We start from the raw sequence: 16,470 nt of genomic DNA, 5'->3' as shown, positions 1-16,470 counted from the left end.
CGCGTTTGAAAGTGCAGCTGTCTTCAAAGTAAAACAATCTCGGTCGTTAAAATTTCAGCAGCATGACTTAAACATTTAAAGAACAGATTTGAACCAACCGTATTTCTTTGAAGAGGTTCAAGTATCCCTTCAAGAGATGTCAGATATCCCTCTGGGAGAAGTGAGATACACCTTTTGGATTGTTGTCAGTAGACAGCAATGTGCGCAGAGTGGAGAAGCTCTATGGAACAGTCGGGCTGTCACATCATTTAAATCTTCTGCCCTTTAAATTTTGAAAAAAAGTCTGCTGTGACTGTCAGTTGAAAAAAGTAGGAGCTTTCGATTTCAAGGATGTTTGTTGACTTAAAGATGTCGTTATGGGATTAGTGCTGCTTAACTGCTTCCGTCACCTATTATCCATCACTGTGGTCAGTCTGTACGTTCATAGTTTGATACAGCTCCAAATGTTTATAAGTAGATTTGCTGTCTTTGATGTAGACTGAACATAAATGTTCGCTTTATAAGGGATTAAGCACTTAATGCGAATCTTTACACCTAACCTGTGACTTACCCCCATGACTTGCCTGGGTTTGCAAAACCTCACTTACTGTACTGTCTGGAGACAATACACATCTCTTTAATCTGTGATCAGTGCTCCTTCCACTCACACTGTTGGCCACTTTAGGACTTGAACAGCAGGTTAGGTGTAGATTCGCATTCTAATCAGTAATCTGTAAACTGTCTGTGCTTTATATGCTCTGTCTGAGGCCAGAACTCTCCATTCACCTGATGAAGGGACAAACCCCGAAAGCTTGTGAGTTTACAATCAAATAAATCGGTTGGATTTAAACCTGGTGTTGTCGGACTTTTTACTTTGTTTACCCCAGTCCAACGCCAGCATATCCACATAATGGTTTCATCCCCATGAGTATATTCTTAATTCCAGGTATTTATTATTGAATTCAAATTCCACCATCTGCCACGGTAGGATTCGAATCTGGGTCTCCAGAACATTAGCTGAGTTTCTAGTTTAAGTCTAGTGATAATACCATGAGGCCATCGCCTCCCCTTCTTCAGTGTTGGAGTACTTCCCAAGCCCTTTGGCTTTGAGAGTCAACATGCTGCCCTTAACTGTACGGTGAACCCACCCTCTGATCACCAAGTGTGGTGTCTGTTACCCACACAGTGAAGGGATCTGACCCTAATGTTGGCATCCTGAAGCCTGTGGGGACATCTCTGTCCAGTGGCTCAGCTTCGAATTGAACAAAATGCCAGGGTTACCTCCTACTGAGGGAGGCAATGGCCTGGTGGTATTATCGCCAGATTATTAATCCAGAAACTCAGCTAATGTTCTGAGGACCCAGGTTCGAATCCTATCATGGCATTTGGAGTTTGAATTCAACAAAAAAATCTGGAATTAAGAATGGCTCGCTAATGTCTTTAGGAAAAGAAATCTGTCATCCTGCTGTCTTTACCTGCTGTGGATTACATAAGAGCCACAGCAATGAGGTTGACCCTCAACTGCCCCTTGGATGGCCAAGCAAGCCATTCAGTACAAGGGCAACTAGGAATGGGCAATAACTTCTGGCCAGCCAGCAACGCCCATGTTCCATGAATGAATAAAAAATAATTCAAACTGAGCACTGGTTGAGGGGAGGTATCGAGTCAGCGTTGAGGATGCAGAGTTTGTAACAGATAAAGGTAAATAATTACCTCTTCCTCTGAGCTTTGCTCATGGTTATACAATATTACCAGAACGCTTCATCTGCCTTGTGACTTACTCCTGCCGATCCATTAACAATATTCCAAAAAAATAGTTGCAATCTGCTGGTAAATCAAGTTGCATTTTTTATGTTTCATTAGTTTAGACAGTTTACCCATAACATTTATATCTCTGAAGAATTAAAGAAGCTAGCATTTTTTTGAAAGTACATTATTTATATAGGCCCCTAATTAGCAATTACAAAGATGACTAAACACTCATTAGCTCTTACATTGCTATACATTCCAAGTTCGAATAAGGCGTTAATTAGTTGTTACTGCACTGTGGGATGGAATTCTATGAAAGATGAAGAGGTGTGAGCTTCTAACTGTTTTACAACGCTGTTGCGTTGTAGCCTGTCTTTCCAACACAAGGAGAGATGAAAGTACCACAACACCTGGAGATGAATTCATATTGAAAGAACACAAAAGTGAGAAAAGAGAAATCTGTCCGGAAGTCTATTTGGCTGCGATCTTCTTGGTTTGGCTCCAAGCTAGCAAAGAGGAAGCAGGCTGTTGCTCACAACGGACAGAATGCTGCCTCTATCAGCCCCCTCATCTGTTACCTTTCACAAGCATTGCAAAGAGAGAACAAGAGAACTGCTGCTTAGTTTCCATTTTTCTTCAATTTAATGTTCCTCCCCTCTCGAGACAGGAGCGGCAATTATTAAGGAGGGGGAAAGAAGATGGGAGGAGGAAGGCTTGCTGATGGCAGTCACACAGGGGCAGAGCTCTGCCTGTGTACCGCCGACTTAGAGGAGATGTATCCAAATTTAGTCGTCACATTAATAGAATAGCATAGACACAGTGGTTAGAGCTGCTGCCTCACAGCACCAGGGATGCGGGTTCAATTCCAATCTTGGGTCACTGTCTGTGCAGAGTCTGCACATTCTCCCCGTGTCTGTGTGGGTTTCCTCTGGGTGTACCAGTTTCCTCCCACAGTCCAAAGATGTACAGGTTAAGTGGATTGGCCATGGTAAATTGCCCCTTAGTGTCCCAAGATGTGTAGGTTTAGGGGCTGGGCAGGATAAATACATGGGGTTAGAAGGATAGTGTCTGGGTAAGATGCTCTGTCAGAGAGTCGGTGCAGACTTGATGGGCCAAATGGCCTCCTCCTACGCTGTAGGGATTTATGATTTAACTTTCTCCTCCTCTGTTTTCATGGGAAAAGCACTTCCGGTGAGAACTGTGTTCTGTAGCACAAAAACAACACATCGTTAAAACAGCAACACACAAATGAAAGAATTAGCACTGGAATGAAAATTGCAGCCATTGTTACGAGTTGTTCAGACTGCCCACCCGACAGGAGACACCAGAGACTTTCCATTCCTTTACAAAGATTCATGGACTGAATTACGGTGGTAAAAATTCCATGCACAATAAAAAACAATTGGCTTTATAATCAGCTTTTATTTTGGTTATAAATGTCCCCAGTCTTTGTCGTATAAATTGACTAACACTGCTGAGTATTCCTTCTAAACTGCTGTTTTGGAGCAGTGCTCAATTTAATACAAGCCCTTATGTGCTGCTTAGCTGCCTTGTTGTGTTTGTTTAGTTTCTGCCTAATTAAACTAAACTACTTTGGCTCCCTCCATCGCTCCCTTAGGTAATCTGCAATTTACTGTGGTCCTGCATCGTACACGCTTGAGAATTGTGGGACGATGCTGGGTGTTTTATTATTCATTCAAGAGACAAGGGCTTTGGTAACTAGGATGGCATTTTTTGCCCATCCCTAATTGCCGCTGAGAAGATGGTGGTTTGCTGCATTCTTGATTTGTAGGGTAAATACATGGGGCCTGGGTGGGATTGTTGTTGGTGCAGACTCGATGGGCCGAATGGCCCCCCCTTCTGCAGTGCAGTGATTCTATAACCGCTGCAGTCCATGTTAGCTCAAATCAGTTAGATTAGCAATGAGGTGTGGCTGGAGAGGTTGGGTGTGAGGGAAGTTGGGGCAGTTGCGCTAAGCAGAGGGAAAATCAGTTCGGCTTTGCCTTATTCGTAAATGACCCTTGATTGAAAATGCTTCTCTTTAACCCAACATCCAGCAGAAAAGGGATCGGGGAAAATATGATGTTCCCATCATGGTGAGGTGATAGCATAATCATTGTGTAACTGGATGGATAATTTAGAGGCTTAGACTAATGATCCACAGATCGGAGGTCATATCTCACCACAGCAGCTGGGGAATTTAAATCCCATTAATTAAATCAACTGGATTTCATTTTAAAGTTTGTGTCAGTACCAGTAACCATCAAACTGCCAGATTGCTGTGAAACCCATCTGGTTCACTAATGTTCTTGATTGACCCTTAACTGACCTCTGGAATGACTGCGCAAGTTACTCAGTTATATAGCAAGAAGGTGGTTTTCTGTAGCGCAGTTAGGCTTAGCCAGTAAATGTTGGCCTTGCCAGTGCTAGGTCCACATCCCAAAACTGAATTTTTAAAAATTGTACAGTGCTCACCATTATTAATCTGTAAATGGAACAGCAACCTCTGACAAATGCACATTCAAAAGCGAAGTCTAGGAAAGCCCTGTTTGAAATATTTTTCTCCATCAGAAGCTGAATTAAAAGTTAAAGTTTATTTATTGGTCACAAGTAAGGCTTGCATTAATACTGCAATGAAGTTACTGTGAAAATCCCCCCGTCGCCACATTCTGTACATTGACTCCTGTTCGGGTCAATGCACCTAACCAGTACATCGTTCAGATTGTGGGAGGAAACTGGAGCAAACCTACGCAGACGCGGGGAGAACGTACAAACTCCACACAGACACTGACCCAAGCCGGGAATAGAACCCAGGTCCCTGGCGCTGTGAAGCAGTAGTGCTGACCACTGTGCCACCCATGAATTGTATCACGACGTTAAAATACATGAAACAGCATGATGTTGTTGTAATTAACCATAGAACCCCTACGGTGCAGAAAGAAGCCATTCAGCTCACTGAGTCTGCACCAACTCTCCAAAAGATCATCCTGAGCCCTCCCCTCCTCCCTATCTTTGTAACCCCCACTCATTTATCATTAATAACTCACCTTACATTCACATCTTCAGACACTAAGGGGCAATTTAGCACAGCCAATCCACCTAAGCAGCACATTTTTGGATTATGAGAGGAAACTGGAGAACCTGGAGCAAACCCACGCAGACATGGGGAGAACATGCAATTTCCACACTTATCTAATGGTTCCTCACAAAACATACCTGAAAAGTATAGGCCTTATCCATTCCCACCTAAGTACGTATTTAACATTGTGATAAACAACATTGAACTGCTCTTATTTTGGAAAAATAACCTTTACAAGTGCGGAGTCTCATTTCTTCTGGTCTTCGTTATTGTTAGAGATTTTAAAAGATAAAACAATTTAATTTTTAAAAAAACTTTTACTGGATATTTGAACAAATAAAGAATGGATTTTTATAGCTGAACTCCAGCACCCATAATGCAAGAAGTGTAAAATCAGAGACAGCCAATACTGTGCCTGGTATTTTGCTAGCGGCAGGGAAAGCCCTGGTCATGTGGCGATGCCATCAGGTAAAACCTTCTTGTCGGCTGGGGTGCCTCCTGTTTGGGCACCCTGCATGCAACAAAGGGACGCTCAAGTATTTCTCACCACCCCTCTTTGTATTCTACCTCTCAAATCTAGCCTCTCACTCTCTCCTAAGCTCTGACCCCAGCAAAGCACCCCCCCCACCCCAAAATCACCTTCTAATCCATGGCCCCTTGGACAGCAGAGAGTATCTGCTGTCTCTGCATTGGCTCCCGCTCCCAGTAATGCTGCTGGGACTTGGGAAACACCGGTCATTTGGTTGGCTAATGAGGCGTGATTTTCTCCCTGGTGGGGGCAGAAATATTTCCCTGAGCCAATTAACAAGCCAAAGGCAGTAAAATTGAGTTGTGGCCACCCAGCCACAGTAAGAAGTCTGACAGCACCAGGTTTAAGTCCGACCGATTTATTTGATAGTAAACTCACAAGCTTTCGAGGTTAACTTCTTCGTCAGGTGAATGGAGAGTTCTGGCCTCAGACAGAGCATATAAAGCACAGACAGTTTACAGATTACTGATTAGAATGTGAATCTTTACACCTAACCTGCCGTTCAAGTCTTAAAGTGGCCGACAATGTGAGTGGAAGGAGCACTGATCACAGGTTAAAGAGATGTGTATTGTCTCAGACAGCACAGTGAGTGAGGTTTTGCAAACCCAGGCAAGTCACGGGGGTTACAGATAGTGTGACATGAACCCCCATTCTGTAACCCCCGTGACTTGCCTGGGTTTGCAAAACCTCACTGCACTGTCTGGAGACAATACACATCTCTTTAACCTGTGATCAGTGCTCCTTCCACTCACGTTGTCGACCACTTTAAGACTTGAACGGTAGGTTAGGTGTAAAGATTCACATTCTAATCAGTAATCTGTAAACTGTCTGTGCTTTATATGCTCTGTCTGAGGCCAGAACTCTCCATTCACCTGATGAAGAAGTTAACCTCGAAAGCTTATGAGTTTACTATCAAATAAATCGGTTGGACTTAAACCTGGTGTTTACCCCAGTCCAACGCTGGCATCTCCATATCATGGCCACCCAGCCAAGCAGAGATGGGCTCACTTCTGACTCATAAGCTGAATGTAAGACTATGTAAAGTATTACCAACAGCAAATCAAAGCAAGTTAGTGTAGATTTGTGAAAGATCAGCCATATCTGATTAATAAGGTTGAAATTTTTATGGGATACTATTATAGTTATTAGAGGAATGTCCATGGTTTTTGTCTGGATGAACTTTCCAACAGTGTTGGACAAGACAGCATTGCCAGAAATTAAAACACAAAACTAGCTATAATCTAGTGACATGGTCTATGTATGCTGGGGGCTGGGACTGCGGTAAGGAGGTCAGAATTGTTGGGTAGCGGGGGGATGTAAGATCAGGAGATCGAGACTGCCGGTGGTTCGAGAGGTTCGGAAGGCCAAGAATCCGGGGGTTGGGACGGTTCGAAAGCCCACTGATGAGGGGGTTTCAAGGCTGGCCAGTAATTGGGAGACCGGCAGTGCTGGGCTACTGCACATGCGCCGATATCCACTCTGCACATGTGCTATGCTCAGTAAAAAGTCTGACAACACCAGGTTTTAGTCCAACCGATCTATGCTGCCAGCCTCTTCGGTAGGAATAGGCCTCACTCCCTGACTTTCATTGTGATTCACGCTAGGGCCCTCTGTGATGCAGAGAGTGTGGGACATTCATTTTGAAAATCCCGCTAAAGAAACCAGCGGGATTTACTCCAGCTTTTGCACAAATTTGGCACTTAGAGTTTTCCTGGAAGAATCCCAGTCCATCTCTTTAAAATGGAGATAGATAGGTTGGCAACACATCTTGTGATTTTGGCAATTTTGGCTAAAACCAGACCAGAGCCTCAAGCAAATCCCCAAATAGAATGTGGACAATCACAGTCACATGGGAAGTTCACAAGTCTCTTTGTTAAAAATGAACTCTCAACAGAACAAAACTATCATATGTCAACTGGCTCGCTCTACTGCTTCACTCTGGGCCAGAAAGTCATCACAAATCCATGTATTTTCTAAATGGCATTCTGAAGGGCAATTTAAATTAAGTGGGGTCATTCAATTACTACAAACATGCATATCGCAACAGCTCTAAGTGTGTGAAAGGCTAGGTCACAAATGTGATAAAAAAAATTCCACTATCTTGTTTGGAAGAAGGAATTGGTCACATGATTAAGGCAGTTCATTATGTATTCTTTAAAAAAAACAACAGAAGCAAAACCCTGAGCAATACTGTCTAAAATACTATTGAGCCAGCTGGTTAATACAGCCAAGGTGAAGCAGTCATACTTTGAAATTGGGAGAAATCCCCTCCCCCAACCTGTTCCCATGATGTGGAGAGGCTGGCTGGGGTAGACACAGTAAGAAGTCTCGTAACACCAGGTTAAAGTCCAACAGATTTATTTGGTAGCACGAGCTTTCAGAGCACTGCTCCTTCATCAAGTGAGTGGAGAATTGGGTTCACAAATAGGGCATATATGGACACAAACTCAATTACAAGATAATGGTTGGAATGTGAGTCTTAACAGATAATCAAGTCTTTACAGGTGTAGGAAAAGAGAAGGTTAAGCACAGGTTAAAGAGGTGTGAATTGTCTCAAGGCAGGACAGTTAGTGAGATTTTGTAAGTCCAGACAAGTCATGGGGGTTACAGATAGTGTGACATGAACCCAAGATCCTGGTTGAGGCCGTCCTCATGTGTGCAGAACTTGGCTATCAGTCTCTGCTTAGCGAGTTTCATGAAGGCCGCCTTGGAGAACACTTACCCGAAGATCAGAGGCCGAATGCCCATGACTGCTGAAGTGTTCCCCAGCAGGAAGAGAACACTCCTGCCTGGTGTCGAGCGATGTCCATTCAGCAATCCATTCCTGTGTTTTTGTGAACGTCTAATTTATGTACTTTTTTTAGATTCCTGTTGTCGGAATTTTTTTCTTGGCATTAAGTAAAACTTAAAAAAAAACTCTTGGCTTGAAGGAAGGGACTAATGCATTTTAATAAGAGTGGAGGAATGAGAGTTATGAAGCGTGCTTGAGTTAAGTACAGTTAATCATCTTCTGCTTTATTAGACCCATGGGCTAGAGACCTCAAAGTGAATAGGTGACTACGCAGTAGTGTAGTATTATAATTTTTCTATTGCTTGTTAATTAAGCTCCAGTGATTATAGTAGTGAAGATTTGAGGGCGGAGGAATGAAAGCAGCATTGTCCTCTGATGCCTCGCAGCTATCACAACTATATGCATATATAATTTTTCAGTATTTCCTTACATCAACAATACCCAAAAAACAGCAACAATGGTGGGGGGGAATGAATACCCAGAATCAAATCGTTGAGGTGTTAATTTAAATTACAATTGTTCATGCATTGTAACCTCCCCTGCCTGGACTGCTTGGGTTAAAGTCATTTTTGGATTTTGGAATTTGCTGGATTATACACGTCATTAGAATGCCTTGTCTGAACCAGAAAATACCATACATGTAAATTTTTCCCTGAAACATAAAACATTGTTAAAACATTACAATGTAATAATTTTAAAAAATCATTTTGTTTATCCAAATCTTCCATGTTGCTGCTCCCAAAATACTGTGCTAACATGACGATTAGGTTTGGTCAAAATTATTCAGGCTGATTGGTATTTCCGGCCAATAGATGTCTGGACTGGAGTAGTTACAGTGTAGAATGTAAGTGGTTAAAATATATTGATTAGACATTCACTGTAGGGACGGCACAGTGGAACAAAGGTTCGCACTGCTGCCACACAGCTCCAGGGAACCGTTGTTCAATTCCTGGCTTGGGTCACTGTCTGTATGGAGTCTGCCCTTTCTCCCCGTGTCTGTGTGGGTTTCCTCTGGGTGCTCCGGTTTCTTCCACAGTCTGAAAAACGTGCTGGTTAGGTGCATTGGCCATGATGAATTCTCCCTCAGTGTATCCAAACAGGTGCTGGAGTGTGGCGCCTAGGGGATTTTCACAGTAACTTTATTGCCGTGTTAAAGTAAGTCTACTTGTGACACTAATAAATAAACTTAAACTGGACAGCCAGGAAATTGCACTCTAAGTGTTCCCTAAGAAAACAGGGGGCTGGCATTATTTCTGAAGAGTCTGTTTTTGTGGAAACTCCTGAATCCTTTGCATGGATTTTGAACAGAAAGTAATGTTGCCACAAGATTTATTAATCAGACAAGTAACTAATATCTTAGGGCAATGGTAGAGAACACATTGTATCCCTCTGATATTACCAAACTTACGTTTTCTCTTTGGTCAGGGCTTGCACTCAGCTTGTAGATGTGATTCTTCAGGTGTCAGCACTTCAGCTGCACAGTCAATCACTCTGAATGTTCTTAAAGATCTTGGGAGACAATTCTCCAGCCGTGCTCACCCCAAAACTGGAAAATTGTACCCGAGGTCAATGGACCTTTCTGTCATCTCCCCCTCTACCAACACCCACCCCCCCCCCCCCACCCCACCAACCCCGTCTGCTACGATTCCCATGGTGGACGGTATGGGAGAAATCCCCTCCCCCCTTTATCTGTGTGTGAATTTTGCAAAACCAGGTCTTGGTTTTTCCAGCCCTTCCAGCAGGATGATCCAGTCCCACTGAAGGTGATGCCCGTGATAGGATTGGTGAGCCACACAGATAGAAGTCTGACAACACCAAGTTAAAGTCCTTTAACCTGGTGTTGACAGACTTATCACTGTGCTTACCCCAATCCAACGCCAGCACCTCCGCATCATGAGCCACACAGATACCAGGAATGTCATAGACATCGGTGGGACTGGAAGATCCCGCTACAGGGCAGTGGCGATCTGCCACCCCCACCATCCCCCCTTGCCGGAAAACACACCTCAGGGTGGGGAGTAGAGAAATCCACCCTAAATCTCTAGTCATCATTCATTTTTTCTCAACGATTCAGCATTATAAATTATGGCTGGAATTCTCTGGCCGTTCACGCCGGTGGGATTCTCCGGTTCTGCTGCACCCTCGCCCGTAGGTTTCCTGGGATGAGAATTCCCATTGACAGCGGCAGGACCAGAGAATTCCACCGCCAGCAAGCAACGCGCCACCCCCCTGTCGGTGGGAAAGACACGGGTGGGAGGCCGGAGAATGTTGCCCTTTGTGTTCACCTTTGCATGCCTGCACCCTCTGTAATTATCCCCTAGCCTCAAACCCTCTGCATAATTGTGACTTCCTTTATTAAATGGAATTACTTAATCACAAATGAAAGTACAAAAAGAGAGGCCAAAAAGCCGGTTCTTTCCTGCTGTTTTTTTCTTTCTTGAACATTGCTGTCTTGGTTCTCCAGTGTCAGGAGCCAGTGATTGACAAACTGTCAAACTATGAATATCTTGATTAGCAGTTAGTTTCCGGTGACCTCAGTGTGTGCCACGGCGAATATGAAAGATTCCACGATGTGAGCTGAAAAAGTGCAAGTTGCTCCCTCCCTCCCTCCCTCCCTTCCCCCACCCCCCCAACCATTGCTCCATCTAACATTTGCTCCTCTGTCTACACTTAAGGAAAAGCACTGGCCATTCACCTGGTTGCTGCTTCTTTGGGTTGTGCTGTGTCCAAATTTATTATCAGCTTTGGCTGCATAAGTTCCATTCCAAATAGAGTCACATTTTAATCTGAGCGCTCCTGCTCATTCTTGCAGGGGAGTGCCTTTGATGTGCTGAAGAGTACCAGCAGTCTTGGAGCAGTTAAAACAGACCCATTTTCTATTTATCGTGTCCCCAGTACACAGCGTGAGATGCATTTCCCCACCGTGACACACGTGTTTATGTTTAAACCTTGAAGTGGAAAAAAAACAGGGATTTCCTGGCTGGCAAGTGTGTCGGGTGTCACTAGAGAAAAATCATTCAAAGAGAAACAGAAATGCTCTTTTGGCTGGCGGTGCAATGATAATGTTAGTTTGTGCATAGTCACATTTCTGACTCGAGGCTTAAAAATCTTCAAAAACTCAGTAACGGACAAACCCACAACAGTCGAGTTCCCAGTTGCCTGAAATAAACTGCATGCTGGTTGCTTTTAAGGGCGCACATTGCTTGCTACAATCCCAGCCAATTTTAGATGATGTCGGTAGTGTTCCTTGGAAAGCTCCAAGTGTGTGTACTGATAATGCTGGAGTTTAACAAGCAAAAATCACAAGACTTGCCGACACAGTACTGATTAGCTCTTGCTGTTTGTCTGCAAGTAATACCCCATCCCTTAGGGCACTTTATAGCAGTGTTGCCATTTGAAGATTGGAAAGCCCCACGCTGCGGTGAAGTGGCTGCACCTCCAATTAGCAGGTCCACAAATCGACCACAAAGCATTGATTTGATTCTAACCTCTCATTGCCAAGTGTCGCTCTCTAGGCGCATTGTCTAGCACCTCTTTCCCCGACCAAGAAGAACAGACAACAGTTAGTTGAGAGACAAATGTCAGGAATGGATTTGTGCAGATACCAGAAATTAACTGGCAGCCCATAATCTACAATAAAGCTCACCTTAATGTCTGTGAGCACAATACATCATCCTCCAAAATACTGCTCCGACACACACACACGCACACTGTTGAGTACAAACTCCTCCACCTGCTGGAGACGTGGGGATTTTATAACCAACAAGCTCACCTAAACAGGGTCCAGAATAGACGAATAAACAGACATGTAAGTACACTCCAAGAAATGTCATTGCGTGTCTGAGTGTTCCTGTTAGTTCATTGACAGGCATCTGCATTCAACATAGCAAAAGGCCCAGAGTGTAAAAGATGATTTCTGGCTCGCCAGTTGCCTTCATATTCTGAACATCCAGAAACAATTCAATGCACGAGACTTGCTTACCGATTGCTGCTTAATCAAGAACACCGAACATGAGGTGTGCTGGTCATAAGGCTGGCTCCAAACCAAGGTGCTGAGCACTACATCAGTTCTCCCTGAAACCTTAGACCTTTTTCATAACTATTGGCATTCCTGGGTAAAGGAACATTGAAGCTGTTGATATTAGGAATGGGTTAACAGTTACCTTCCACTTCAGTCCTAAATTGGATGTTAATCATTTAATGAAATTCACTGGGATATGTGAATCCCTGTAGTTTGAAGTATATGTGGAGTTAAATCAGAAAATAAAGTGAGTTGATGAAGAAACAGAACTTGTTTTTCCTTTACTGGACTGCAACTGAAAGGCTCAAACACTTGGCATCTTGTATTTGAAAAATGTCAGGAGATTCTTGTAAACTGGTGTGGGATAAACATTTGTGCCTCCCCGCAGTAATTGGCTATTTAAAATGTAGTTTCCTTCTGCATCATTTAATTGTCCTATTCTTTTGTTCTTGCTCTTGGAATGTAGCCAATATAGCCAATCAGAAAGTTAGATTTTACCAAGCCTTCATTAAAAAGGATAGTAATGAACATTCAGTAAAGGATGAAGTTGAGTAAGAGATGGGACAAAGCCAACAATTTAATCGGCTTGAGTTCCTATTTTGGCATAAAACACAAAGGAGCGTTTAATATTGCCTTAAATATATGAAGGTTATTAATAAAGACTTTGACCAAACACATTTTCTGCTCACTCAGCCAGTGAGATGGCTTGTTTGGTTCAGTCTATCTGCTAATGTACAGTTCAATTATGTTCCAGTTCTCAGCTTTCATACAGAAAAATGGGAGAAATTGTCAGGCTCTGATTCATCTCAGGGATTTCACACTGTCATATTCTGTTACAGTTTAATGTGAGTGGTTTGTAAGGTTCAGCAGACCCTTAATTATCCCATTTAACTCCCAACATCTCCGGCATTGTGGTGAGCAGTGCCACGAAGCCGCATCACAGATTGGAGAAATATGATTTTATTGCCCAAGTTAGTTGAATCACATCAGCACAGACAAGGCCTACCTGTGGTCAGGGGAGCTGGTGTCCAATGCATTGTAGCCCATCTAGGTAAGGCATTGTGGTTTCAATCGTAGGTGAATCATCTCCTCTCACATTAAGAGTTTGTATGGGAAGATAAAAAGAATTGAAAACAGAAGGAACTCCCCATGTATCTCTAGTTCTATTGTATATAATATCTGGGCTAAGATGAGAGAATGAAGAAATGGAGCAAATTGAATAGCTTTTTCAGAGAGCTAGTATGGATACAATGGACAGAATGATCTCCTTTTATGACTTATGAAACTGTCATTTTGAAGTAAAGAAATCCAAAACGTCCTTTGAATTCAAATACTAAGGAGATGTAAGAAGAACATTAGCGATGAAAGTGAGAATCACTTCCATCATTAATGTTCTTCCTACATTTCCTTAGTAATTGAATTGCTAACAATGGAATGATATTTTTTCCACTGAGGGCTTTATCAGGACCAATTCTGTGGCGTACAAGAAATGGCAATACTGATTGTTTGAGGGCCATTAGCATCGAGCACTGTCTTTGTCTATTTCGCCATTGTTCAGCAAATGGCTAGCAACAGAATTTAAAAGGCAGGTGCTTCCACCCAAGAAAAGCACAAGTACATCCTTGTTATACTGTATAATCAGACAGTACCGTATGTCAAACTGATAAGATATGGAGCGGTTTCTTGTGCTTTAAGTATTTTAGAAGATAGCACTGTAACATTTGGGAGGTCAACTTGTGTCACGTTGTAACACACAATAGGCAATAATATTGGCTTGGGTCCCTGGCTGTGCAGTGTACAAGCTGCTTTGCAAAGGCCACAGAAGTAACAGGTCGATAGTTCATCGAATGTGAACCTCCTGGCTTCAATGCGCATGCTGCTTATTATTATCAAGTGATGGGTCCAGGACGTGAACCAATAAAGTGAAAAGATTAGTTTTGACAGAATCCATCTATATTTCCTCATTAGAATGTGTGATTTCAGTAATGGTAGATCTCAGCCAACTTAGAAATTTTCAGATTTGATAGCTAGAAATGTATCCTGTGAATCAGAACTTCTGTGAGGGAGAAATGTGGGACCGTGCCAATAGAAATGGAATTGAACAGAGCAGCAAGAGGTGCAAACTTGCTAATTGGTGAGATACAATCAAATGTGTCATGTCCTGTAGTCCTAGAAAATTTGGCAGGGTCATTTTAACCCTGTGGAAATTCTTTTTCATGCATGAAGCTGCTTTGGAAACTCCTGGGTTTACCTTCCCAGTGCCCAATCTTTTGTTATTTAAGCCACCAGTTTCTGCCAGGTTAAATCCTGACTCTCCCCCTAAAGTTGTAACTTTAAAGAATTGTGAAATGGTTCATGCCTCACCCCAACACAGGGATCACAGCATAACTGCAATAAAGCAAGTGCCACCCCATGTGTCTTACACTGGATGAGGCTACCTGGAAGAACTAAGTCTCACACTGCCTGAACCTCTCACCCATTGCAGTGTATGTAACACCAGTGCAAGAGCTAACTTTACAACACAATGCCCAGGCTGTCTGCACATATGTTGCTAATATTGGAAAAGGGCTATTAATAAAAAGGTTACTGTATCCTTACATATAAAAGTCACTGGTGTGTTTGACTAATGCTTAAAAGACTTAACTGGTTAGAAGCACAAATACTTAAAAATATTCATGCTTAGATATTCCATGTAGGACATTCTGCTTTCCCCAGTTGGTTTGTTACAGAATTCATTGATAGCAATATTCTCAAAATAGTCTGAATGCAAAATTGATCCATGTTGTAAGACACTACAATGATATAATTGAGATTTCAATATGACATTTATGAAAGCAAATTAAAACTCAATCAAATACTAAACATCTTGGGGCAGCACGGTGGCACAACGGTTAGCATTGCTGCCTCACAGCGGCAGGGTCTCGGGTTCAATTCCAGCCTTGGGTTACTGTCTGTGTGGAACTTGCACATTCTCCTCATGTCTGCATGAGTTTCCTCCAGGTGTTCTGGTTTTCTCCCACACTCCAAAGATGTGCAGGTTGGGTTGATTGGTCATGGTAAATTGTCTCTTAGTGTCAGGGGAATAGGTGCTGGATGGGTCTGACAGCATCTGTGGAGAGAGAATAGAGCCAACGTTTCAAGTTTGGATGATCCTTTGTTGAAAAGTCATCTATACTCAAAACATTGGATCTTTTCTCTCCCCACGGATGTTGTCAGACCTGTTGAAACTTTCCAGCATTTTCTGTTTTTGTTTCAGATTCCAGCATCTGCAGTATTTTGCTTTTAATTTAGGTACTGGGTGGGATTGTGGTCAGTGCAGACTCGATGGGCTAGATAATCTCCTTCTGCGCTGTAGGGACTTGATGATATTATCAGATAATGAATCTGTGAATTTTAAGAAATCCAGCAGGAATCATGAAACGTAGGGACAGGGAAACATTCATGTCCTGTTGATATCAGTAGACATTGGCTCCGAGTATTTTCTGTGATGCCAGCATATATATGAAAGATGTTTTTGAAACAGTTAAAGCAATAAACTGGTCTTGTTGCTCACGTTGGGTCTTTGACTTCTAATCAGACACAAGGGGAAACCAGAGTTGGGGATTGAGATAAACAGCCAGCTTTCCAAATTCCAATTGACAGTAGGAAAAGAAGAAGTGGTCTCATCTCCACAGAGCATCAGAAACACCAAGAAATATATATTCGGATTGGGAAACTGACAGCAGATGAACTGGGATATGGGAGCCAGGCACAATTAATGACACAAGAAGAAGACCTGTCTTATAGTGCAGTGCTAAAAATAAATTCCACAAAGTGGGCCTGACAGAATAACGAAACATTGTCGTCAGAAAAGAAAGTAAGTTTTATATTGCCGTATCTCTGAAGTTTCCAGCACAATGGTGATTTCTTTGTTAATGACGAGTGATGGATTTTCTACCCATCGACATGAAGGGGCAAGAAATACAGATGGCATCGAAGACTTGAACACAATGCATGACTCAGACCCAGGGTGAGAAAACACAGTCAGATTTGAAAATAGGAGGTGTTGTTGGGGTTTCCAAGGTGGCCAGTGCTGCCTGAACTTCAGACAATACAAGACTCAAGAAGCCAGTGTCTCAGTTTAAAGACATAACTTTCTTTGGACCAGTGGCCTTTAGGAGACCATCAAAGGATCAGGGTAGCTCTGAGATAGAGCAGCTAGACTTCTCCAATGAAATCTAATGAATACAATTCAAAACAGATCAATTATAGGTTTTTCAAATCAATTACCCCTGCCTTTCATTAGCTTTAAATCAATAATTTTCAATATACATAAATCAACA

The 16,470-nt window shown here is 42.6% G+C and overlaps 1 protein-coding gene across 1 annotated transcript in view; it reads left to right on the top strand.

Annotated features, from left to right (window-relative positions):
• LOC145355894 (transmembrane protein 132C-like) overlaps window positions 1–16,470 on the top strand; it is a 928,035-nt gene that overhangs the window by 868,202 nt on the left and 43,363 nt on the right. The window lies entirely within an intron of this gene.

Source organism: Carcharhinus amblyrhynchos, chromosome 20, assembly GCF_965287045.1.
Source record: "Carcharhinus amblyrhynchos chromosome 20, sCarAmb.v2.hapA, whole genome shotgun sequence".
NCBI classification, from domain to species: Eukaryota; Metazoa; Chordata; class Chondrichthyes; order Carcharhiniformes; family Carcharhinidae; genus Carcharhinus; species Carcharhinus amblyrhynchos.
Note: the sequence above shows the minus strand (reverse complement) of the source record. Positions and strands in the feature narration are given on the sequence as shown.